This window comes from Schistocerca serialis, chromosome 1 (assembly GCF_023864345.2).
Source record: "Schistocerca serialis cubense isolate TAMUIC-IGC-003099 chromosome 1, iqSchSeri2.2, whole genome shotgun sequence".
Lineage (NCBI taxonomy): Eukaryota > Metazoa > Arthropoda > Insecta > Orthoptera > Acrididae > Schistocerca > Schistocerca serialis.
In genome coordinates, this window is record NC_064638.1 from 802,025,615 (window position 1) to 802,052,669 (window position 27,055).

General features: G+C 42.6%; 1 protein-coding gene and 1 pseudogene across 1 annotated transcript in view; one reads left to right on the forward strand and one right to left on the reverse strand.

Annotated features, from left to right (window-relative positions):
* LOC126435139 (neuronal acetylcholine receptor subunit alpha-7-like) overlaps positions 1-27,055 on the reverse strand; it is a 615,709-nt gene that overhangs the window by 439,076 nt on the left and 149,578 nt on the right. The window lies entirely within an intron of this gene.
* LOC126424865 (5S ribosomal RNA) lies at positions 9,478-9,595 on the forward strand (annotated as a pseudogene).

The following is a 27,055-nucleotide window of genomic DNA, read 5'->3' on the forward strand; positions in this document are numbered from 1 at the left end:
TATTAACTTAACGCAACAACAGTTAACGAAGTTTAGTTTGTTGTCTTTTTTTAGGCTGGGCATAAAGTACTCCACCTTCCGTGGTAATGCGCATTATGGAAAATGTGTTGGTACTGCTAGCTTTAGCCGTTTAGCAAAATATCTTCCTGTTGGTACAAAAATCCACTAAATTTCAACTGCCACACCTTCAGTTTTGCATTTTTCATCAAAATGAAATGGGAGATTACCCAAAAAACCCACTTTTGCTGTATGGCATATTTACTGTGGTACCAAGCGTGTGTAGAAATAAGACACTTCCTTTATCAACCGAGCTAGTTCGGGCATTGAACAAATAAGGGTACCATGTTACAATTAATAATATCTAATGGCTGGTGAAATTTGTATTTATGTCGCTCAGTATGAAAAACATGTGATATCTGCCCCAAGAAAGAATAAGAGACTGTTTGTCGTCGCTACGATTCACCTAGCAGCGAGAAGTAAACCAAGGACTGAAGTTGTGCAGTGCTCAGACGTAGACCGGGGAAGCCAAATGCAAACCCTCGAGCAGCTGCCGGGCCTGGAGCACTTTCCAGCGTCTCCAAAGCATGTGGTCAGGTGCACGAGTGCTTCCTTCAGTAACGCAGAGGCTGTCTCCATACAGCACCTGGGGCAAGCGAAGAACCGGTCCACCTCTAATGATAAACTTCTTGACGGGTCGTTAAGTCTTAATAAAACTCCTTGTGACTGTCCACTGTGACTGTAGCAGCTTCTCATCCTCGACGGCCCCTCTTGTTCAGCGGAGCCCTGTTTACGTACGTCATCTTGCTATATTACAGCAGTATGTGTCTCTGTCCCCGAGTAGTGATACACCTCTTCATTTGGTAATGTACGGAAGTTACCTTAACATCACAGGAAAATGACGAGCTGGATCATTACTCCCTTTAGCAATACTTACTGAGCTTCATTTTCTCTTATCACTACATATTTTGGCTAGACCTACAGACACTTCTGCTGCGCCTTTCCTTGTGTCGTTCATATGAACAGCTGTGGTACGTATGAGGATACGTCACATGCCTCGCAGGTTTGATATGAATCTAAATTGTCTAGTTCATGCGCCGACATATTGTCTTACAAACTCACTAAGGCAGTAAATGGGGTTATTAAAATGACAGCCGGCAAGTACAGCGCATTCATTTTTTACCACAATAATACATTAGGTAGGGGGCCCAGATTTCATTACTTCAGTAAGTTAGGACCTTTATAGCCCTTGAAATGTTGGGTAAAAGTTAAAAATTGGCTTATATATTCCTGAGTTTATTCTTCACCTGTAGGCAAGTTACATTTATAGTATTATAATACACTATAGGCACAATCTGCCAAAAATATTAACGCTAAAAAAACATTAAAGAATAAAAGAAAGTATTCGTAATTTTATCCCCCTTAAAAGTTCTCAAATATACAATTAACTTTTATTTTTCTATTCTAACACTACCAAACGAAATTAACTAGTATAAATCACTTAAAGACCATCAATGAACGATGTTTTTAAGCGATTTTCAGTCTCTTAAACATGTCACATATGAGATTGTATGCCTGTGTAGATGAAGAGAATGCTTCGTTATACAAATCCAAACATTTCGTGCGACGAATCTGTTTCCCTTCACTTGTGTTTTCTCACCTGGAAAAAGTAGAATAACCTCGTCAGAAACTGCAACAGACGAGTGAAATACAGACCAATATTTGAACACATATCAGTGCTCACAGTAGGAATAGCTGACTCTTAATTTCACTGCTACGCTAACTCACCTCAGCTCTAAAAGATGAATTCCCTCATACGCAGAAGCTATACGTGCTGCACACTACTCTCTCTCAACAGGACAATGGAATGAAGTCAGGCATTCGTACACAGCTAAACATAACTACCAACTGTGGAAACCGCAAATTCCTAGGGCGTCGAAATTAGGAATAGGAACAGAAGTAGGATCCCTAACGTTACAAACCAGAACGCAATGGACTTACATGCATGTGTAGCTGCCGCCCTCGTAGATAAAGGAGCTACTGCTGTTTACAAAATGGTGACATAACAACAAAAAGCGTTCTGCGTGATACAATTCACTCGAACAAGGGTTGGAGTAATGTGATGGAGATACTTTCCGAAACAATTTAACATGACTTTCACGGTACAGTACTTGCATATCACTTTACGTGCGTAAGTTCCAATGCACTGGTTGCCTATGTCACGCGTAAAGTCGTTCTCATGGACAGTCTTTGAGCTATACAGTGGATGAAATCAGAGCATCGTATATAAAACCTGTAAATTGGAGAAGTTCCACCTTATGCAAGTTCTGTTTTGCTCAAGCACGTTTTATCACTTTCTGTGCTATATTCAATGTGGTATATGTGTTAGTGTTCCTGAAAATTATTATGACTCGGTAACATCTCGAGTAGACTATGTGAATTTCGGCTTAAAGTTATTTACATCTAGAAAGAAGCGATAACTAGGCGTTAAATTTTTACGTTAGTTGATATATACGGCGAAATACAAATTTCACAGAGTTGAGGCATTAATTATTTTACGTTACTTTGTGCCGAAATGAGGCAAAGAATAATAGCTCAGAAGTAAGATACGAGGCAAGCTGGAAACTAATGCCTCCTAATTTCTTTATGTGAAAAGTATAAAGCTTTCTAATAAAACAAACGTTTATAACATTCAACATCCTTATTCTTCTTGCCTACATATGTGCAGCCCACTGCCGCTAGAGGGTTCCGAATTGTAGCGTGTAACATGACGGTGCTTTAAAGAGTTCGTCTACACATTGAGGACCCTTGGGTTCACTGTCATCTGTCGTCTTCCATACAGACCCGTCTTTGTCCCATTCGATTTTCATCTGTTTCCAAAACTTAAACATCTTCGAAGACTTCAGTTTGATACTGATGAAACGGCGCAAGCAGAGGCGTGGCTCTCTCAGCAAAGTCAAAGATTTTACAGTGTCGGTATCAACAAACCGGTCTGTCGTTGGAAGAAATTCGTCCGTCGCCAGGGAGACTATGCTGAGAAAGAAATATGTACACACGAAGGACAAAGACGTAGCATGTCAATAACGCTTGTTTTATTTAAAAAGCTTTAAGAGGCATTACTTCTCAGCATACCCTCGTAGCTATATCGTTGTCCACATACCTTACATAGGGCTAAAAGTTATTTATATTGGTGGTTTTATCGTGTAGTCCACAGCTTGTCATCTGCAATGAATATAAGTTTGTATTTCGTCCATTTCAGACTAGAAGTCGCTATATTATCTATCTTAATTTAGCATGTTGCTTACGTTTTGTAATGATTTAGTTTTGCTTCCCCTGTTTTAGATGTGTTAAAATGCCCTTTCCTTATTCTATCGCAACGGAACACATAAATGTCATACAGCTATAACAACACGTGAAATGGCGGCAGAGGTCTTGGGCTTTTCTAGTAAAATGTTTGATATACATATGTACGTAACTGTCCAAAACGGCAATTGTAAAAGAAATAAATATTTTAACACGGGTAAAACAAGGGAAGCAATTCTAGAGTAGCAGCAACCGTAAGCAGCACGCTGTACAACGAAATATAATATCGTATTTTCAGTCTGAAACAGACGAAAAACGGAAAAAAACTTTTATTGTTTTCAGAATATAAGCTGCTGACTGCATTGTAGATATAAAACTAGGCCTACTTTTCAGCATAGCATAAATCTACAATATTTAATTTTCGTTTTTGTGAGATATGAAGAGATGAATAGTGGAAATGGACAACTTTCTAAGTGCCAAATCTGACATTCCTTAGAAAAAAAAAAACAAATATATATCTGTTTGTGGGTTACCCAAGAGTTTTGTATCCAAAAAAAATTGAGAAGGTATTGTGAGGCAACAGAATTATGCTGCTCACCGCATCACCGCAAAAAATAATGAGACAGATTAAAAAATAAACACTTTATTAAGAACTTTCTAACAAGGAACTCCTTGACTGCGAGGTCGCGAATGGCTAATGATGTTTACGGCTTTCGACGCCTCGCGTATTGTCTACCGTGCAACCACAATATTGGCTGCTAATGGCAACATGGGGCGGGACTGGAGGTATCAAGTGGATTAGGGTAATAGTGTAGTTGAAGTGCTCAGTTGACGAGTAACTCACAAAAGTACTACAGTGCAAGTGCTGTTGATACAAAACAGAACAATGGCAACGATAAACGGGGCAAACATTGCATTATATCTATAACAGCAGTTGCCGAAGTTGATATTTCGTCAGAAAGGAACCAAAGGAACTTAGCAGAAAGAAGTGGCAGATGAAATATTAACGTTTCTGCATGATGAGTCAATGGAATGTGTGGTGTCGTATACGCTCGACTTTGCGGATAATGTAAATGAAGAGCAGACTGTATGTGGATAACAAGCGAATGTGAGTGGCACTGAAACAGGTATCGAGCTGTGTACTTCATCATCAAAAAAATGGTTCAAATGGCTCTAAGCACTATGGGACTTAACATCTGAGGTCATCAATCCCCTAGACTTAGAACTACGTAAACCTAACTAACCTAAGGACATCACACACATCCGGGCCCGAGGCAGGATTCGAACCTGCGACCCTAGCAGCTGCGTGGTTCCGGACTGAAGCACCTAGAACCGCTCGGCCACTACGGCCGGCGTAGCTCATCATCCTTGTCAAACAGGGAGCCACAGATCTCATCTCCGGTGAAGTGTAGTAAAAGACAATAGTTGTCCAAGGAGCGGGTACTACACATAATTACGTCGGCGGAAGATCATACGCGATGCAGTAACAAAAAAAAAAAAAGAAGCAATTTTGAAGAGATTTTGAATAGGTCAGCTGCAGTATGACCGTGTAGTGCATAAGACAAAAGCTACAGATATTCAAGGGAGGACAGGGCGCACTTGTTACAAAAACTGGTGTTTGCGCGTTTCAAGGATGCTCGATGCAATTTACAGGATACTGACCTGCTACGTTATGCACATCAAAATACGCACGAAATAGATTACCTTGATTTCAAGGGACACAGTGGATTGTTACATAACTTCAAACAGTGTTACAGAATTGTAAGAAACGAAATTTTAAACAAATCGTCAACTTGACGATGCACAGCAAACTGCGGAATCAGTACGAAAATTTGTAGATGAGAGAAACAAACTTATCCCATCGTTCAGTAAGCAATTTGTTGTCGACTCCGACCAACCAGGATTTGAAGAGAGAAAGCGCTGGAAATCAGAGGTGCCAAGAGCGTTGTGTCAGGATCAACTAATATGAAAGCCTTAACGCGTACAACCACGCCGACTGTTAATCTGGATGGTAAATTGGCTGGAAAGTTATGTATTATGCTGCAAGAAGTCGAAGTTCCAGTATACTACGCGAATGCTCCTTAAAGAGAACATGTTCATTTTTGTTGTACTTTCATGTTATGCATACTAACATTGTAAGATTGGCCATCCTCTCAAGTGAAACGTTACATAATCATTGAACTCGTAGCTATCAGTGATTCTACCCTGTTGTAATAGTTCTACATTTTAACGAAGGAGGAAAAGAATGTCTGTCGATGTTGTTCTCTGAGTGAACTGCAATTTGTTTGTTTTCCAGATCAGTAATTTTCAGATAATATTTCTCAGAATTGCTTGTGACACATGTAACTCACAAATGAACCACATTCTCGACTAGACTTCTAAATAATCTTTATGTTGTAGCTCATGTTACTTTGTGTGCTTGCTAAGAAAAATTAGTGAATCATCCCTTCTTTGCTAGACACCATTTAATTAGTTTTGTTTCACCCAAACACGTTTCAGCACTTTCTATGCTACATCCAGTGGGTTTTCTTTGTTATTATTTCTGATAATTATTGTATCTTGATAACATCTTGTGAAATTATATTAATTTCAGTTTTAAGCTATTTAACTGTATAAAGGACCTGGAATTTAGCGTTAAATTGGACGTTAGTTTACGTATACGGCGAAAGTCATTAGAAGAGTGGAAATGAAAATGTTCCAACCGCCATTTTTTCACAAAATGCCTGTTCAATGCTGCTGTGTTCTTGGTACTCTGTTGCACAACCCTAGACTTGATCCAGGTGCCAAACCATGGAGAAAGTCTTTCAAACATGCGATGATAGGTGGTGCATTGTCTTTGTGCCAGGCTGTACTTCCCTCGAGACTTAATAATTTTAAAAGATGTAGTAGTGGTGTTTGTTAACTACAGTTCTACTAGCAAAAATCTAATACTACGTTTCTGTACGTGTATTATGAGAAATCAGTATTAATGGCATCCGGCAGTGTGCGTAATGTTTATGACGTCGTATATCTTGAACTATGTGTCGTTCAGTGATATGATTTTGTAGGTACGAGGGCTGTCCAGAAAGTAAGTTACGATTGATCGCGAAATGAAAATCACAGTGAAAATCAGAAATGTTTCATTTGTAACAGTTAGCTACACCTTTCAGCTACTTCTCTACGTAGTCGCCGTTCTGATTCAGACATTCGTCGTAGCGTTGTACCAACTTTCCTATACCCTCATCATAGAAGGCAGCCGCCAGTGCTTTCCGCCAATTCTCTACGCTGGCCTGAAGCTCGTTGTCTGTACCAAAATGTTGTCTTCGTAGCCAGCGGTTCGTTTGAGCAGAGATGAAACTCAGTGGGAGACAATTACGGGCTGTATTGTGGGTAACCAAACATTTCCAATTGAAACGATGCAGGAACATCTTCATCGCCCCTGCAGAATGAGGCTAAGAATTGTCTTGAAGAAGAAACCGCACAACAGTTATGTAATGTTGGCTGCATAGCTTCAGGGGAAAATTCTCACCAGGCCCTCGTACTTGGCGGGAGACACTATTATCTATAACATCTTTACGCGCTCACGAAGAGCTCAGGAATGAAAAGAGCGACATAATTCTACCTAGAGTCATACTAGAGACACTGCGCAACACATCTTTGCAAAGCTTTATCGGATTTTCATAGTCGTTTCCATTTCGCGACCGATCGTAACTTACTTTCTGGACAGCCCTCGTACATTCAGCGGTGTGTGTGGATAGGGTCTGCGAAATGTTTTGAACCAACAAAGTAATAAATTTAAACGCCGTGCATAACTCGGCAGCTTTTCATTCGTCTCACTGTTTATGACGTCGTATCTCCTGAACTATATATCTTACAATTATTTAATTTTACACTTACGTTACTGCATGAACAGTGGGCAAATTAGTAAGCGGTAAACATTTTTTCTTTTGTGGGTGTTGTCAGCGAGAAAAATTTTCATAAGGATGTGAAATTATGTGTAAACTTTGTTGCGCATTGCTAAGTGCCCTCATTCTCAAATACCGGATGAACAAAGCCAGGGAATTCACGCGATAAGTAAGTGGTTCTTTACCCCATTAGCGATTGTCACCTTACAGTAAGGTATGTGTGTGCCACTTTTGGTTTAGGAGGAGATGTGGAACACACACACACACACAGATCGATCCGTTTTTGTAATGAGTGTGGATTTCGAACTTCCTTCTCGCTTAAAATAGCTGCACCGACTTGATGCTACAATACCTAAAGAAGCGCTCATGAATAATGATAGGTTTTTAAAAATAGTAAAGAGAAGGTTTCCTAATAACAGCGTACACATAGTTTCTACGTCTCCTTAAAGTAGATTATCTGTATATTAGTCATCTAATATTTACACCGTCACTTTCCCGGTGCTGATATTGGCTGAAGTCGTCACGATTGATCAGTTGGATGCTAGTTTAAGACATACTTTAAATATTTTACCCTCTCTAATTCCCACAATTCTGTGACGACTATACGCTGATAAACTAAAAAATTATGACCAAAGCCCAATTCGAGACTGAATGCCTCCTGGTACAGCTGCGATTGCTTGAAGTGGTAAGGCAAGTATATGAGAGGAGTAGAGACGAATAGGGAATCAATCTAATAACGATGCGGCCACAGATGGCGTACTACATTGCCGTAAGCGACTTTAACAGAGGGCGGACGTTTCTGGCCTGGGGCCTGTAAACGATCATTTCGGGAACAGCGAGTCTCGTCCGTTGTTCTATTGCTACTGCCGCGGTCACCTATGGAAAGGGAGCGAAAGACGGTAAAACTAAGAGTAGGCGAGATGGTGTCGGACGTCATCGTTCCAACACGGAGGCTTGACTGCTCTGTAAAGCGTGATATTACCGTTAACTCTTTCGCTGCCAGTTTTGTTTCAGAGCAAAAGACTTTAATGCACGACTATTTTAATTACTGGTATAATCAGAAGTAAGAATAAGAAAAGATAAATATTATACGTCGTTTATCTATAAGTACCTCTGAGGTTTCAGAACACAAATGCACAAAAACTGTCAGATATACAGAAAACAGACATACATCAGTGGACAGAGCATGTCTGCAAGTTCTTAACTGGCACAGTGGTCCCAGGTTATGTTCACGGACGAGTCCAGGTATAGTCTGAACAGTGGTTCTCGCCGGGTTTTCATCTGGCGTGAACCAGGAACCAGATACCAACCCCTTAATGTCCTTGAAAGGGATGTGTATGGAGGTCTTGGTTTGATGGCGTGGGGTGGGATTATGATTGGTGCACGTACCCCCTGAATGTCTTTGACAGAGGAACTGTGACAGGTCAGGTGTATCGGGACGTCATTTTGCACCAGAATGTCCGCCTTTTCAGGGTTGCAGTGGGTCCCATCTTCCTCGTGATGGATGATAACGCACGGCCCCACCGAGCTGCCATCGTGGAGGAGTACCTTGAAACAGAAGATACCAGGCGAATGGAGTGGCCTACCTGTTCTCCAGACCTAAACCCCATCGAGCACGTGTGGGGTGATCTCGATCGACGTATCGCTGCACGTCTTCAAACCCCTACGACACTTCAGGAGCTCTGACAGGCACTGGTGCAAGAATGGGAGGCTACACCGCACCAGCTGCTCGACTACCTGATCTAGAGGATGCCAACTCGTTGTGCGGCCTGTGTACGTTTGCATGATGATCATATCCCATATTGATGTAGGGGTACATGCGCAGGAAACAGTGGCGTTTTGTATCACATATGTTTCGGGACAGTTTTCTCAACTTATCACCAATATCGTGGACTCACAGATCTGTGTCGTGTGTATTCCCTATGTGGCTATGCTATTAGCGCCAGTTTTGTGTGGTGCCACGTTGTGTGGCACCACATACTGGAATTATCCTTAATTTATGAGTATGAGTGTATCTTCTCGTCGCTACGTTAAAATTTTTAGCAATAGGCGATATCTATTCCAGCTTGCGACACAGTATTCGAATCCGACAGTGTACTATTTTATGTACTATACCCGAAACACGCGAACCAATATTTAAATAAGCCAAACAGGAATTTGTGAAGGTTTAATTATGTTATTAAGAGTACAAATAAATACATTATTTAATTTATGTTCACTTCGAACAGACTTCGATTTTCACGTCCTCATTTTCTTCGACTTATTTCTTTTTATATATATGCCTAATACCATAGGCAACGGTCTTGCCGCAGTGGGTGCACCGGTTCCCGTGAGATCACCGAAGTTAAGCGCTGTCGGGCGTGGTCGGCACTTGGATGGGTGATCATCCAGGCCGCCATGCGCTGTTGCCATTTTTCGGGGTGCACTCAGCCTCGTGATGCCAATTGAGCAGCTACTCGACCGAATATTAGCGGCTCGGTCAAGAATACTATCTTACGACCGGGAGAGCGGTGTGCTGACCCCACGCCCCTCCTATCAGCATCATCCACCTAGGATGACACGGCGGTCGGATGGTCCCGGTAGGCCACTCGTGGCCTGAAGACGGAGTGCTTAATACCATCCACAGCGCAGTCACTTCGAATGCAGTTGACTGCTGCAGATATTTCTTTGTAATACTGCAACTACTTACTACGGTTTTTGTAATCAGTGAATTTGTGATATGAAGAATTTCGTAGTCTCCATTCTTTGCAATGATTATCCTAGTGGTAGCCACGCACCAAATACGCTTAGTCGTTTTATAGCTTAATTGGGTTAAGGCAATCGAAGCGACATGCATACAATGACGAACTCTGATGAAGGATCCTTGCTAAGGCCTTCACTACTTCGCTGTGAAAGATTTGACTAAAAAGCAGTGATAAGTATATATCGTTTATCGTTGGCCACGAGCACTACATTACTGACATCAAATAGACATGAGCTAAGGCTTGTATTTATCGTTGGTCTCGGTACGCTTTCTGTAGACATCGATGCCAAATCTCCCTTTTGTGAATTTCTGGTTTCTCGTTTCTGGTGTTCCTTCTCTATGAGCCGATAGTGTGGTTCACTATCGTTTGGTAGCAAGACGGAGACTGGCACCCAGCACCAGCGAGTGATCAGAGGTGTCGGCTGACGGCCATGCAGAGTTAGCAGGAGCCGTGCCGGGAGGCATCAGTCAGGGTGACGGCATTACCGCCGCTTACCGTGTTCCGGCAGCGCCGTGACAGACGCCGCGCGGATACAGCACGCCGTAATCCGTTCCGTTGCGTTTCGCGGCGGCAGATTAGCGTGATTCGCTGTGCTGCCTCATATCTGGCACGGCAGCGAGGAGGCCGCGTGGTGTGCAAACACGCAGTGGCTCGGCGCGGTCCGGCGTAATGGAGACCCGCCCAGCCTATACTCGCCACGCAGACGGAACTGTCTTAATTAACTGTGCTTCCACGCAGTTCAATGGGACAGCGATGCATTTCATGAGCACGAAATATCATCCGTGGTTGTGGCTGACGACAGAGACGTAGCGGATTATACATGTCAAGTGACACCACAAATTTAACCATAAAATATTTAACTAACTTGTGGAGTTTGGTTGCTACCAGCCTAGGTAGCCCACGCTGTTAAGAGCGCTACTGCTATACCATTCGGCCTGAAGATAGCCAGTTGAGTGCTGAGTCCTGGTAGTGTAAGGAGCTTTCACCATCATTATTTAACTATGAAGTGAAGAGAGGACATGGTTTGTTTACATGACGACGACTCCTCTGCGCTGTTCGTCGTGCATGGGGGAAGACTTTGCTGGTAATAGTTGATAAACACATTTAACCAACCAGAATGAGATTTTCACTCTGCAGCGAAGTGTGCGCTGATATGAAACTTCCTAGCTGATAAAAATTTTGTGCCGGACCGAGACTCGAACTTGCCCGCGAAAAGCAAAGCTCCCGAGTTTGAGTCTCTGTCGGGTACGCAGTTTTAATCTGACAGCAGGTTTCATATCAGCGCACATTCCGCTGCAGAGTGAAAATCTCATTCTGGAAACATCCCCCAGGCTGTGGCTAAGCCATGTATCCAAATATCCTTTCTTCCAGGAGTGCTGGTTCTGTAAGTTTCGCAGGAGAGCTTCTGTGAAGTTTGGAAAGTAGGAAACAATGTACTGGCAGAATTAAAGGTGTGAGGACGGGTTGTGAGTCGTGCTTGGACAGCTCTGTTGGTAGAGCACTTATCCGCGAAAGGCGAAGGTCCCAAGTTCGAGTCTCGGTCCGGCACACAGTCTTAACCTGTCAGGAAGTTTCACATTAAACCAACAATTACAGCCCTTACCTCGCAAGCGGCAGTCGCCAGTCATCAACAAGCAGGAAGAAAGAATAAATTCGAATTTTCTTTCAGTTCTTCGTCATTTTGGATACTTACCAAATGGCTCTGAGCACTATGGGACTTAACTTCTGAGGTCATCAGTCGCCTAGAACTTAGAACTAATTAAACCTAACTAACCTAAGGACATCACACACATCCGTGCCCGAGGTAGTATTCGAACCTACGACCGTAGCGGTCGCCCGGTTCCAGACTGTAGCGCCTAGAACCGCTCAACCACTCCGGCCGGCGGATACTTACCATGTACTCAGCAACGTATTACTACGGCAGTATATCTGTTGAATACAATAAATCTGAGAAATGTGAATTATTTTAGTTCCAAAAACATGAGAAATATATACGTAGGTCCAACTGAAATGTCTCTGTTGGATTCGTTTCATGCTAGTGAACTTGTATTTCGTTCTGTCACGCTCGGTTATTTGTAATTTAGTTTTGTAATTCTTGTTTGTCCCCGTTCAGTGGCACACAGTCACATTAAAGTACCAATTTTTCGAGTAAGCACCTAATCCTGTATACATTTTGTGCTCCGAAATTTCCTTTCTGTCTGTGTCATCGGTATGAATAAGTGAGTGAGTGTGTATGTTGAATTTGTCTTACATGTGGTAGCAGTACAGCATCTAGCTCTCTGTTGTGCTAGCGACAGTGTAGCCAACGCAGCTTCCTCAGTCAAGGGAAAGAGATCTGTACCGTTTCGATAGTCATAGTTTGTGGCGGAAAGGACCCCTGCGGTCTCTTCCGGCTACCTGGCGGAAGTTCGTTGCAGGGAGAGCGTGCACTCGGCACTGAGGACTGGACCTCCGGCGAGTGAAAACGACCTCATAAGAGCGACATGGTCCTGGAGAGTGCGTTAATGTGTGATGGGATGTAGGTATTGTAACTGATGTACGCGTTTGATCTGCTAGTTCATTTTCAGATTCGGTAGTAGAATTCCTATATTTTTCAGAGTGTAGTCACGAGTACACTTTCTGTATTTAGTAAGTTTTTGTGATCCTTGCTTTGTATAACTAGAACATGTGGTAAAGGAAGTTCGTTACTCCAGCACTGGTTTAAAATTCAGTTACCTGAATTTTCTCTTAATTGGAACGTATGTGTGAACTTTTCTCGTATGCATGTGTTTTATTTTTTATTCTTCTCATTTCGTTTCAGTTTTAAGATTGTGTAACTTTGTTCATACCATGTGGTGGTAATTTCACCGTATAAATTTCTGTACCAACTTGGATACGTTTTATTTTCAATTCTGATTATTTGATTGCTGTACAAATTGTTGCTAGTAGAAGTCCTTGGGTAACAGGAGAGATACTGAATTTAATTGATGAAAGGAGAAAATACAAAACTGCAGTAACTGAAGCAGGCAAAAAGGAATACAAACGTCTCAAAAATGAGATCGACAGGAAGTGCAAAATGGCTAAGCAGGGATGGCTAGAGGACAAATGTAAGGCTGCAGAGGCTTTTCTCACGAGGGGTAAAATAGATACTGCCTACAGGAAAATTAAAGAGACTCTTGGAGAAAAGAGAACCACTTGCATGAATATCAAGAGCTCAGATGGAAACCCAGTTCTAAGCAAAGAAGGGAAAGCAGAAAGGTGGAAGGAGTATATAGAGGGTATATACAGGGGCGATGTTCTTGAGGACAATATTATGGAAATGGAAGAGGAGGTAGATGAAGATATGATACTGCGTGAAAAGTTTGACAAAGCACTGAAAGAACTAAATCGAAACAAGGCCCCGGGAGTAGACAAAATTCCAGGAGAATTACTGACAGCCTTGGGAGAGCCAGTCCTGACAAAACTCTACCATATGGTGAGCAAGATGTATGCGACAGGCGAAATTCCCTCAGACTTCAAGAAGAATATAATAATTCCAATCCCAAAGAAAGCAGGTGTTGACAGATGTGAAAATTACTGAACTATCAATTTAATAAGTCACAGCTGCAAAATACTAACGCGAATTCTTTACAGACGAATGGAAAAACTGGTAGAAGCGGACCTCGGGGAAGATCAGTTTGGATTCCGTGGAAATGTTGGAACACGTGAGACAATGTGGCCCTACGACTTATCTTAGAAGAAAGATTAAGGAAAGGCAAACCTACGTTTCTAGCATTTGTAGACTTAGAGAACGCTTTTGACAATGTTGACTGGAATACTCTCTTTCAAATTCTAAAGGTGGTAGGGGTAAAATACAGGGAGCGAAAGGCTATTTACAATTTGTACAGAAAGCAGATGGGAGTTATAAGAGTCGATGGACATGAAAGGGAAGCAGTGGTTGGGAAGCGAGTGAGACAGGGTTGTAGCCTCTCCCTGATGCTATTCAATCTGTATACTGAGCAAGCAGTGAAGGAAACATAAGAAAAATTCGGAGTAGGTATTAAAACCCATGGAGAAGAAATAAAAACTTTGAGGTTCTCCGATGGCATTGTAATTCTGTCAGAGACAGCAAAGGACTTGGAAGAGGAGTTGAACGGAATGGATAGTGTCTTGAAAGGAGGATATAAGATGAACATCAACAAAAGCAAAACGAGGATAATGGAATGTAGTCGAATTTAAGTCGGGTGATGCTGAGGGAATTAGATTAGGAAATGAGACACGTAAAGTAGTAAAGGAGTTTTGCTATTTGGGGAGCAAAATAACTGATGATGGTCGAAGTAGAGAGGATGTAAAATGTAGACTGTCAATGGCAAGAAAAGCGTTTCTGAAGAAGAGAAATTTGTTGACAACAAGTATTGATGTAAGTATCAGGAATTCGTTTCTGAAAGTATTTGTATGGAGTGTAGCCATGTATGGAAGTGAAACATGGACAATAAATAGTTTAGACAAGAAGAGAATAGAAGTTTTCGAAATGTGGTGCTACAGAAGAATGCTGAAGATTAGATGGGTAGATCACATAACTAAAGAGGAGGTATTGAATAGAATTGGGGAGAAGAGGAGTTTGTGGCGCAACTTAATTAGAAGAAGGAATCGGTTGGTAGGACATGTTCTGAGGCATCAAGGGATCACCAATTTAGCATTGGAGGGCAGCGTGGAGGGTAAAAATCGTAGAGGGAGACCAAGAGATGAATACACTAAGCAGATTCAGAAGGATGTAGGTTGCAGTAGGTACTGGGAGATGAAGAAGCTTGCACAGGATAGAGTAGCATGGAGAGCTGCATCAAACCAGTCTCAGGACTGTAGACCACAACAACAACATGTGTTTATAGGTTTTCATTTGTGTTCGTGAAGTTTTCAAGAGTCATAGTAATTTTGCTTTGTTTATGAATATTCAACGACATCTGTGGGTGTTTCACGCCAGCATGTCCTACTATCATGTGTAAGGTGATGCAGGTAAATTTCTTTGTCGGCAAGTGTTCCTTAGTATTCGTATTCACAATAATTCGGTCATAGCGACAGCGATGAACTCTGAGCCTTTGACGTACTGTGACGGGGAAAATTCCTTTTACCTCTATTTTTGTGTGTCTGAATCTAATATGTTTGTGTGAACTTGCCCCACCCACGCCTAAGATTTCCGTTGTATTTATCACCGCTTGTACCTCAGCACTCAACATAATAATAATATAAGTGAGTTAATTAATTAAATAACATGCAATCACACATCATAGTTTAGAAGTACTTCATGAATTTTTAATACGATGTTTTATTTTAATAAACTCTGTTAAACAGTGATGACTGTTTCTCAGAAAGTCCCTCACCTTTTGTAAGATTATTTTTAATACATGCCACCTAACGTTTCGTCTGATTATCTTTTTTTTTGGCTTAAGCTCCTGCTTTCTAGGCGTCAGTATTCTATTTCACCTACTTCCTCTTCTGTATTTTATATTTTCTCCTTTCGTCAATTTAATTCAGTATGTCGCATGCTGTCCACCGCTTCCTCCGGATCCTATCTTTTGACCTTATTCTCTGCTACTTTCACTAGTTTATCTCTCAAAGCTACCCATTCGTCTTCTATTGCATTCGTTTCCCCTGTTTCAGTCAATACTTACATAATTTAGCAGTTATAAGTCTCAACAATCTCTGGTTCATTCACTTTTCCAGGTCCCATTCCCTTTGCCTTACCTTTTCCTCAGTTTAAGCTGAAGTTCATAAACAATAAATTAGGATCAAATTCACACCTACCCCATGTTTTCAGTTTAAATCTCTGTCTTACCATTACATATTCTGTGTGAAGCCTTGCGGTATCTTTAGGTCTCTTCTAAGTGCAGCCTATACCGGCGATATTTGCATAGTTGTACAGATATTTTCAGTGCAATACAGATACAAAGATAATGACAGTAAGAAATAAAATGAAATGCGGTTACTCTATACCGATCCACCGGAGGCCACTGAACCACACAAAATGTCCCTGAACAAACTCCGAAATTTCGTGGGCGGAGTTCGGTTTCGCGTTGTAGACTTTCACTCGATTCATTAGATGGAACACTGTTCGATCCTTATGATGCTTCAGTTCGGCTGCCATCACAAATATTTTCCACGAAAAACGGTCGTTTTCATTTTAGCGTGGTTAGCTTTGGTATGAGCGATATATGGTCTCTTAATGTGATCTTCGGATAGCTATTAATTTCCTTTGCGAGCTTCCCATTGGGCATTCATCACAAAAGCTCTGAAACTAATGGGGCAATTCACAGTAAACGAGGTGGCGTCTTTACTGAATGTGTTACTCAGGTTCACGACAATGCGATCCACAATAAAACGACAATGACTTTTTATGGGAGCAGTTTTCTCAGTGACCAGTTACTATTAGATTTAAAACAAGAATACAACACAAAAATGTAAGAATGTGAAAACCCTATGTTATTGTTGGCTGGGACGGCACATGGAGTTAGTTCAGCTGCAGTCGGGAAGCGTGTACTTCCTCCGCGTTCACTGACCCCTTTCGTTGACGACGCTAGAGAGTTGTGTCGTATGAGTATTTGTGGAGGGCAAATGAGTGTAATGAATGAACGTATAGCGCATTGTTATGTTTCTGCTGTGTGGTGATGATGATGATAATGACGATGAGGGAAGGCAGTCTCCATCCGATGGGGTACAGCCATCCACAGTGTAACTTGACCTCACTTCATTAGGCGCTGCAGAGAAGTTTGGCATTCAATCCACGACATTGGCGCAAACACTGGTAACCAGGAACTTGCCGGTTTAGCACTGGCAGTGAAAATTTTATCCACCACCAGGATTCGAACTGGTATACCTCTGAGTCCAGCACAACCGCACATGTATGCGTTAGCGACCATTCCGTGAAACAATACTTACTCTAAAATAAAACTAACTTTTATCCATTGAGTAGAAATTACATACTTCAGGTAACTAAGGACACAATTTGGTGTGGGATTTTTTTAGTTACACAGTGTAAAAAGAATAAGAGAAAAATCATTGATTTAAAGTAGGAATCAGGAAAAAGATAATTCAGAGATGCTCCTGGTGTGCGAAAACGAATCGGCGCTTGTTTTGAAGACGCTGTTTGGGGACATGCCTTCGGAAAGCGAACGCCGAGCCTTTGTTGGTCATGAGAATAGAGCTTCGTCTGCCAACACCGCTCACCAGATTCCAACTGCGGGACGGGTTGGAAAAAATGCCCCCTAAGTAGTTGACAAAAGTAGACTGCTATTTAGCAACTCGTCTCATTTTGTGGTGTCATGTCAGTAAATCGATCACGTCCATTGGTCAGTTTCTGAAAAGATAAAGGACGGCAATACCCTTTATCCACGCGATCGCTTTCATATTATATGGTGGAAAATACGTCTCGTCCGGACTTAGAATCATGTGCATTGGCACCCGGAGATTAAGGGTCAGTATCTGCTGGAGAAGGAACCATTCGTCTACCGCCGCGTCGTCCGTTTCGTCCACATTACACGTCAGGCAGAGGAGATTGACTGCCAGGGCGTGGCATGCAGATTGTGCGGCGTCGACCGGCCGCAGTGGCCGAGCTGTTCTAGGCACTACAGTATGGAAACGCGCGACCGCTGCGGTCGCAGGTTCGAATCCTGCCTCGGGCATGGATGTGTGTGATGTCCTTAGGTTAGTTAGGTTTAAGTTGTTCTAAGTTCTAGGGGACTGCTGACCTCAGAAGTTAAGTCCCATAGTGCTCAGAGCCATTTGAACCATTTTTGTTCGGCGTCGAGTATTTATCGGTGATGGCGATGTACCAGGTGATCACATTTCCGTGGTGAAGTGTGGTTGATGAACTGCACGCCACACTGCTGGCCACCTAACCTCTGAGTGACGTCCTTCGACGACGTTCCGTGGGTGAGTCCGCATGAATAGGTGATAAATATCTCGCGTAGGGGGAGCCCTAGAGCGGGCAAGGTGTTCATGGACATAACTCTATTCCAGAACAAAAAGTTTGATAAATGATAGCGCCCATTCCATGTGGGCTAGGGCGATCGGCGGTGATACGAACTAAATGCGAGTTAGCCCACCAGAAGTTTAGAGATACTGTTGAGTCTGCGATTCTATAACTTCAAGAGCATACGTACGAAAAGAGCTGTAGCGCGCACTTGGAAAGTTACCAGGGCGAGCGTGAGGGTGTCATGTCTGATCTTGAATATGTGGCCAGTACGGACAAAATGACTGAAAGCCTCTTGGATCCGTTGCGCCATCACTTCAGAGATAGGTAAAATTTGCACGTTATGCGGGACGCTGTATAAATCTTAATAAACTGCATCTTTTTTTTAAACATGTCCATTGCTCGTAATAACTGACTTAGAAAGTCCGTCCTATTGTTCTGAAAAAGACGGCGGAAGTTAATCGATGTGATGCGACGGATGTCTTGAGTGAAAACTATTCATAGAGAGCTGAGAGTCTCCATCGTCCTAAGTGGAGTCACATTTTTATCCGGAAGTCCTCTTTCAGTGGACATCGTACTGGATTTGGAGACGTTCATATGGCTGCCCGCACGCTACCGTGTTGTTTGATCGACTGTATTGCCTCTCGAACCTCCTTGTTGGTACATACTATGAAGACGAGGTCGTCTGCATATTAGCAGCATTTGAATGTCTATCCTCATAGGATGATCTTTGATAAACGATGTCGCAGACCGCAGAGAAGCGGTTCTAGTACGATGGTGTATATGATCGTTGAAAGGGTACAACACTGTTGTACTGACCGTGCGATCGATATTCGTGTCGTCATCCGTCTATTGACGATCACCCTCGACGAAGCATCACGAAGTAGGCACATGATTACGAGGACGAAGACAGTTGGGAAATCCATCTGTTACATCACCTTCACGAGGAAGGTGTACCTCACAGGATCGAAATCGACGGACATCATGGTTCCCTGCTGTTGACGGACTGTTGCAGTGGCGATGACGTCTCTATAATCACATAGCGTTGATAGTATCTTAGTATTTCTTCCCAAGGACGTCTGTGCGGTCGACAAGGTGTGCGGCAGGACTCGTCTGAGACGTATTGCGAGGAGGCACGTAAAAATCTTAAAACACGAGTTGAGTAAAGCGATTGGCCTACAGCTGCCAGGTTGCACTCCTCCAGAGGAAATGGGTATCCGAATAGTAAGACCTTCCAGAAATTCCAGTGGTGGCGGTGTCGTAGAGGGCGCTAGTGACTGGTACATTTCCCTCCATCGTGCCAACATTAAGTCCTTGAAGGTCCTTTAAAATTCTAACGGCAGGCCGTCTGGTCGTGGGGATCGGCTGAGAGCCCCCTTTGCGTTGTCTTCAGTGGAGATGTCTACTAAAAGTAAGTCTGCCGCCTGGCCATCAGGGGTATGAACGACCGTCTGCATTACGTCTGTAGGTGCCTTAATGTTAGGATCTTCCTCACGATAGCTATGACGATACGGAGCTTCGAATGCTATTGCGATGTCGGCCTGTGATGCCAGCCAAACGGATCAGCGCTTGTCGACGGCATCTGAGATCTGCGACGACATGATGGATTGAGGGCATTTCTCCACTGATGCAAATTGGCATCGTATTTGGACGACTACGCCTTCCAGTCGGCGCCGAGTAAGTACCAAAATCTTGGCTCTGATGCGCTGAACCTCGAACTGACATTCTGGGGATGGGTGCTCCGTAATGTCCCAGAGGATTATACAATAAAATTCTATCGTGTCTCAGTGCCACTGCATTCGAACCTTATAACACTGGACCAGCGCGCGGCGTAGGGCTGGTTTTATGTATTCTACCCACCACGGAAGACTGGCTGAGTGGCTCGAGACGTATGCATATCCCAGACGATCGCCATGAATCACTTCCCAGGTGTCTACGAGACTGATTCGACATGCTATCAAGGAAATGGACCAATAAGACATGTTGAAACCTAAACTAAAATTTTTTACACGGGAAGAAGACAACGAAATAATGCACTGCCAAAATTTTAGCTGCTAAGAGACCTGCAAGTATTTTGTAAAATATTTTGAAGTTATACTTATTGCTGAGCGAAGAACAACTTATAACAGCTGTTTGTTCAGACCTGCCCGCCTAGCGCGCGATTCGGCGAATCACTCACACAGCGCTGCGTAGCGGAGTTATCCGGTGTTCAGAGACACAAATTTTAAGCAGCTACAGCCTGTTTTATAGTGGAGCGAATGGGAGCGAACACGTGCGAATGAGCATTTGCAGAAAACCCACTATCATTCGCTTGTATATGGGTAGAATCTTTTATACTAGAGGGAACGAAAGAGAACACGAGGTAGCAAAAACTGCCTATGAACGCTGTCTTATTAGTTTTTAGTTTTTGGGGCTAATATTCGATATACAGGATTCAACTCTATCCTGTTAGAACCACAATGCGAAACTTTGCTACGGTCGCAGGTTCGAATCCTGCCTCGGGCATGGATGTATGTGATGTCCTTAGGTTAGTTAGGTTTAATTAGTTCTAAATTCTAGGCGACTGATGACCTCAGAAGCTAAGTCGCATAGTGCTCAGAGCCATTTGAACCATTTTGAGCCTCTCACAAGCAGTTCTAACTCTTTCGAACGGTTTTTCATTCAGATGGTTTCGGGTTTCCGTTTGGCGAATATTTATTGCATCATGTAATTCATTCTTCCATTTGTACGAAACGGAAACGCCTTTCCACACATGCACACACCATAACTTCAAGCGTTTTTTTTTTTCTTCGGAGGAATTCTTCAGAACTGTTACTGGCACACCTGACGTCGTCCGAACTACAATTCATGGAATCGTCAAAGTTAATTCCTATTTCTTCTAGCGTACCCACAATTTCAAACGCAATGTCGATATCACTCGAATGAATGCCAAGGAAATCAACTAACAAATGACACATACGTACATCCTCAGGAGATGTAGCTGATTTCGGCTGGAAACCACGTTCTTCATATTTCATCACTGCTAAGTTGAGAATGTTAATTGGAGTCCACATTACTGTGAAACTGGAAGAAAGGCATGCCTTACGAAAGCGCAATAAATATTAATTTAGATTTATCTGTATTATCAGTACTTACCAATACTACAAAAAGCAACGGATAATTTGTAACAGATGTTACTTGAGTGACTAATTCGAGAGAATAGTAACTGTGTACTGTAGTGTCAGAGAAACTATCAACGAACTGTAACCTGAAACTTCCTTTACAAATTACGATCGTGTTGGGTCGTGTTTCCTGTTTACAAATGTACCGTCGACGTCGGCTGTGTGTGTGTGTGTGTGTGTGTGTGTGTGTGTGTGTGTGTGTGTGTGTGTGTGTGCGCGCGCGCGCGCGCCTAGTTGCGCATGCGCGGTTGCTACAGTGCCAGTAGGGGTGTACATTTCTACCGCCCCCTTGATGTGCCTCTTAGCACCTAAAATTTTGACAGTGCATTTCTTTCGATGTCTTCTTTCTGTGTAAGAAATTTTGGTAGGTTTCGACATGTCTTATTGGACCAATCCCTTGTAACTAACGGAGTTCGGGAAGTTGTAAAATTCGGATATTGGTCCTTCCTCGAGAGAACATAGCTTGAAGTCTCCGCCGATAATTATGTGCTCATATTGTCCCAGAAAGAGCGGCTTGATTGATTCAGAATAAAATTGTGACCGCTCTCGTCATTAGTCTGTGCCGGATGGCATATAGACATTCATTTGATTGATTCCATATACTGTTAGTGCTGCCCTCGTGCTGGCTGTAAGTAAGTAACGTCTTCTACTGCAACGACGTCGCGCACGATAATCGCTGTTCTACTATCAGCGTTGGCGTCTATGGTGGCGTGTGTAGCATAACCACAAAAATCGGGCCAAGTCTCCGTCCGTAGCTCTTGGAACAGGGCAATGTCAACGCCCGCACCTCGTAACGTGTCACGTAACAATTGAAGTTTATCGTAGGAACCGATCATATTTGAATTGATGGTGGCAATTCTGTACACCTGCATCGGCAGCACATGGCCGTGCGCGTTCATATCGGGAAGAACGAATGTCGTCGGGTCTTAAGAACTGTCTGTCTCTTGATCACGCCAGATTCACCGGGGCTCCCTGTCGATTTTTTCGTCTAGTAGGTGTTGTGGGACAACGTCGTCCACCCACGAAATGGGAGAGTGATATCTAATCAGCGCTGATGCAGGAAGAGCCGCTGTCATCAGCGTGTCCCTGCTGACGGCGTAGGAAACGTTGGGGTCTTCAAGGCATTGCAGTGTTTTGCACTCACTCAATAAATTGTCCTGCCCGTAATGGGGATGAGTACTGACAAATGCGCATGTGCCCTCCTTCTGGAACCATCTGGTGTGTGTGTGTGACGGATGCGTCCTGGAAGCACGACTCCAACTCTGCCCTCGATGTCATCCTCTTCTTGCGTCATTTTGGTGACCTCTCTTTGCGGGGATGTGGTTCAGAGTGTGAAGGCGGGTTGGAGTCGACGTTCAGGCATAACAATGGCATGAAGAGCTATATCACTTTCACCTCTGCCATCATCTTCATCCGGCACCGGTATCTCCGAGGAGGGGCCAGTCGCTGTTGTAGACGGTCGGCCCCGTTTCGTCCGATCTCTGCAGGTTGTGATATATTGTGTGGAAGTTACTGTGCTGGCGTCTGGAGGCTATCAAGTCTCAGTGCCGCCACTAGGTGTGTGGAAGGGATGTCACAGCCCGAAGGGGAGAAGATTCGCCGGTCCGCAGCTGGTAATTCTGCGTTGGAGTCATTCTTTTCGCACATGTCCCTTGCCGCATCCAGAACTGATCTTTGGCTGCCATCGTATATGATATGGCCCAGAAACCGCCAATGAAGAGGTAGAACGGGGTACGTTTCTTTACCGCAATACGGACTTTCCGCACCCTGTTCAAAACTGGGTATGTGACCATTTCTCTGCTACATGCCCGAGTGCTGTCCCATAAGGCCGCATTGCCACCATCATGTTTTCTGCCGGCATTTCGAACGGAAGTTCGAAGATGTGGATCGTGCATAATACCAGGCCAGCATGTTCAATAATTACTGGGCCAATGTGGCCGTCCGAATGCCAGAATTTGAGGCCATCTTTTATCTGTGCTAAGATCTTGTCGTAAGCTGCGTAGTTTTTCAGTTTGACGTAATCCACTCTACTAGCGACGAAAATGTGTGTCCTGACATATCTTCATGGGACATCTCCACTTCGTCAAGTTGGTATAGCGAGTGCTTTTGGTCGCGTATATTCGTTCGAAGAGGTGAACTTCAATGTAGTTTTACGTTAGAATTTGGCCACTCTATCGTTGATCGTAACACGTGCGAATACCACTGTAAAAGTAAACAACAGCAAGACGCACGTCGCTGGGAGGACGTATACATCTCCGTCCGTACCGCTTCGCCACCGAAGGCGAACTGCGACCTCAGGTATTTAGGCGAGTACCAGAAAATGATTACGTGAGCATAGAATGATCCCATTCTTTCAAATCAAGTGTCAGACCCGGGGGAAGTCAGTTTCTAAGATATCATCTCACGTGAACAAATGTGCTGAGACAATTTTAGTTTTAATGTTAATTCAATGTTCAGCAAACCATTAATTTAGACGGAAATTAGTGGAATTTTCATCAGCAGAGAAAGACACTATGTAGCGTGTTATGCATTTCCATAACTAATAAGTGACTTTTTGGTCATTGCACGATGCGATCCCCTACCAGTTTCTCTGTTACGACTACCTCTTCATTTCAGAGCAGCACTTGTTCGCTACGTCTTCAATTAGTTATGGGAAATATTCCAATCTCTCTTTTCCATAATAGATTTATCCCTGTGCAGCGCGCTCTAACGCCATGGAAAGTTATTCCCTGATGTTTTTACACGGGTTTATCCTCCTCTCCCTTCTTCTTCTCTGTGTTTCTCATGTGTTTCTTATTTCGCCTATTCTGTAGAGAATCTCCTTATCCGCTTCTTACCAGTCCGTTCACTTTTCAACATCCTTCTATAGCACAACAGTTCAGACGCTTCTATTCCCTCCTTTTCCGATTTTTCTCTTTCCCTGTGGTCATCTGCTTTTTTATATCCTCCTTCTTCGGCCATCACACGTTTTTTTGCTTTTAAGGTAGTAGAATTCTCTTACTTCGTCTATAGTCACAAGTACTGAGTTAATGTTGTTGGTAATCTCATTTCTGCTGCTCCTTACTATGTTCGCTTTTTTTCGGTTTGCTCTCAATCCACATTCCGTGCTTATTAGACAGTTTATTCCATTCAACACGTCCCGTAGTTCTTCTTAACTTTCACTGAGGCTAACAACGTAATCAACGAATCTTATCCATTGTTATCCTTTTACCCTGAATTTTAATCCCACTCTTGAACCTTTCTTTTTATCTCCGTCAATGCTTTCTCAATACACGACTGAATAGCAGGGGGGAAAGACTGCATCCCTGCCTTTGCCTTACATCGTTTTCAGCAGTTAGTTCCTGGTCTCCCGTTCTTATTGGTTCTCGTATGTACTGCATACTACCTGTCATTTCCTATATCAATACCCACTTTTCTCAGAATTTCGAAATTTTTACATCATTTTACGGTTTCGAAATCCTATTAAGATGTTCCGATTTTTTTCAGGTCTTGATTCCACTACCAGTTCCAACGTTAGAACTGTCTCTCTGGTGCCCTTACCTTTCCGAAAGCCGAACTGATGATCATCTAACAGAACATCAATTTCCTTTACCATTCTTCTGTACATTATTCTTGTCAGGAAATTTGGATGCATGAGACGTTAATCTGATTGTGCCACAGTCTCGCACTTATCTTCACTTGTTATCTTCAGGAATGTATGGATGATATTTTTCTGAAAGTCCTCTCCAGACGCATACATTTTACATACCAATTTGAACAGTTGTCTGGTTGCACACTTTCCCCAATTATTTCAGAAATTTCGAAGGAATGTTATCTGTTATTCGAGTATATTTTACCGGAAGTCTCCCAAAGCTGTGTTAAACTCTTAATCTAATTGTAGATCTCCTATGTCATCCATATCGTCTCACATTTCTTCCATAACACGTCATCAGGGAAGTTCTTCACCCCGTGGAGGCATTCAGTGACTTTTTCCACCTATTCTTTCTCTCCCTACGCTTTACAGAGGAATTCCCATTACACTATAAATGATGAAATCCTTGTTTTGACTTTTTTATATGCTGAATCAGGCCTTCCGACAACAGTTTCTCTTCCAGTTTGTTCACAGTTTTCCTGCAGCCATTCCGTCGTACTTTCTCTGCACTTCATATTTAAATCCTTACTAAATGACTTACATTTCTGTATTTACCTGAATGTTTTTGTACTTCCTTCTTTCATGGACCTGTTTAAATATATTTTCTGTTATCCAAGGTTTCTTCACAGTTACTTTTTTATACCTAGGATTATCTGTTGAACTTCTGTGATGGCCCTTTTTAGAGAAAACCATTCCTGATCAGCTGAGCTACCTCCTGTGGTATTCATTATCGTAGTATCTGTTGTCTCCGACACCTTCAAACATGACTCAGAATTCTTCATTACTTGAGTATCCTGTTTATTTGCACAATGCTTCTTCTGGATGATTCTTTTAAACTTTAGCCTACTCTTCATCATTACTAATTGTGATCCAAGTCTATAGATGCTAGTGGCTACGTCTTACAATACAGAATCTGAATTCGGGATCTGTCTGACCATAATGTGATCCAGCTGTAATGTTCCCATATCTCTGGGCTTTTTCGACGTTTAACTTATGTTCTTGTGATTTCTAAACAGTGCATTCGTTATTACTTGCTTAAATGTTTTGCAGAGCTCGTTCATTCACATTAGCAAGGCCCTAATCTCCTGTGACTACCTCGTCTGTTGTTTACCCTGCTATCACATTAAAATCACCCATAACTATTAGCTTATCATTTCCTTGTACATGCTGAATTAACCGCTCAGTATTCTCATATACTTTCTCCACTTCATCTTCAAGTTGTGTAGTCGGCATGGTTACCTGAACTGTTGGTGATGACGTTGGTTTCTAGTTGATTTTTATTAGAGCAACCTTATCACTGAACTGTTTGCAGTAGCTCACTCTCCACCCTGCTTTACTGTTCTTATCGAATTATTCCGTATCTCCTTCTCATGTTGGTTAAAAACACAACAATTTTTGTAGACAACATTCCAAAAATTCCATGCATCGTTCCCCAGAGAAAAGAAAGAGATAGTGATAAGATACTGATAAGCCATGCAGTGTCTATAAACGAACAGTTCAGTATCGCAAGTGCGGAAAACCCGTTAGAAAGGTCTCCAGAGCACTCACAAGGAACACATTGAGAGCGAGATTGTATGTTCAATCTTTAGTAAACCTTATTGGACAGTGCAGTGTTAACAATTACGACAGGAAAAGTTTTAGCTGTTAATGACTCACAATGTGCATCAAAAGGGCAACAAAAATAAGTGTCCGGGAGGTGAATAGATCAAACTTCTATGGGATGTATGTATTTCACTTCATAAAATGGAGATCTTCAACATTCAAGAAATGTTCGAAACAAACCAAAGGTTCGTCCTATCAAGATCAAAGGCGAACTCCTCTGGAGTTATAAACCGTGTAGGACGTTCAGATAGGTATCCACTCTTAAAGAATGCTTATAGAGCGATATTGATGTAACGGGGTGATGATGGGATGTGATGCATGCAACCGAATCCAAAACAGTCTATCATGGAGCTTATCGTGAAACTCACTAAGCTTTAAGGCGTAGCTGCAGGTAGCGTGATAATATGTTTTACAGACGCGTAAACACAAGCATCCAGAGGTTGAATTGATCCAATGGTTTCTGGTGGTCTGAACTGCAATGTCGCTCTCATTTAAGGAGGGACTGTTTGCTCTAATGGAGTATGATTTTTATGCGCAGACCAAAAACCAAGCAAAAGCAAGCTATTTGACCAGGCATTTTACCATCCAAATTATCAGTCGGCATAGTTGTATACGAATGCGTTAAGGTATTGATGTTAGTTGATCTTAATACAACACTCTTGGTACCTCTTTTCCAGGGTTCCTTTCATATACATTTCTCCCTCAAATCCCGATTTGTTGGAATTGGAAAAAAATGGCAAGTTTGTTTATCTCTTCTACAAATTTTTGGGCTGATTCCACAATTTGCCGTACATCGACAAGTTGACGCT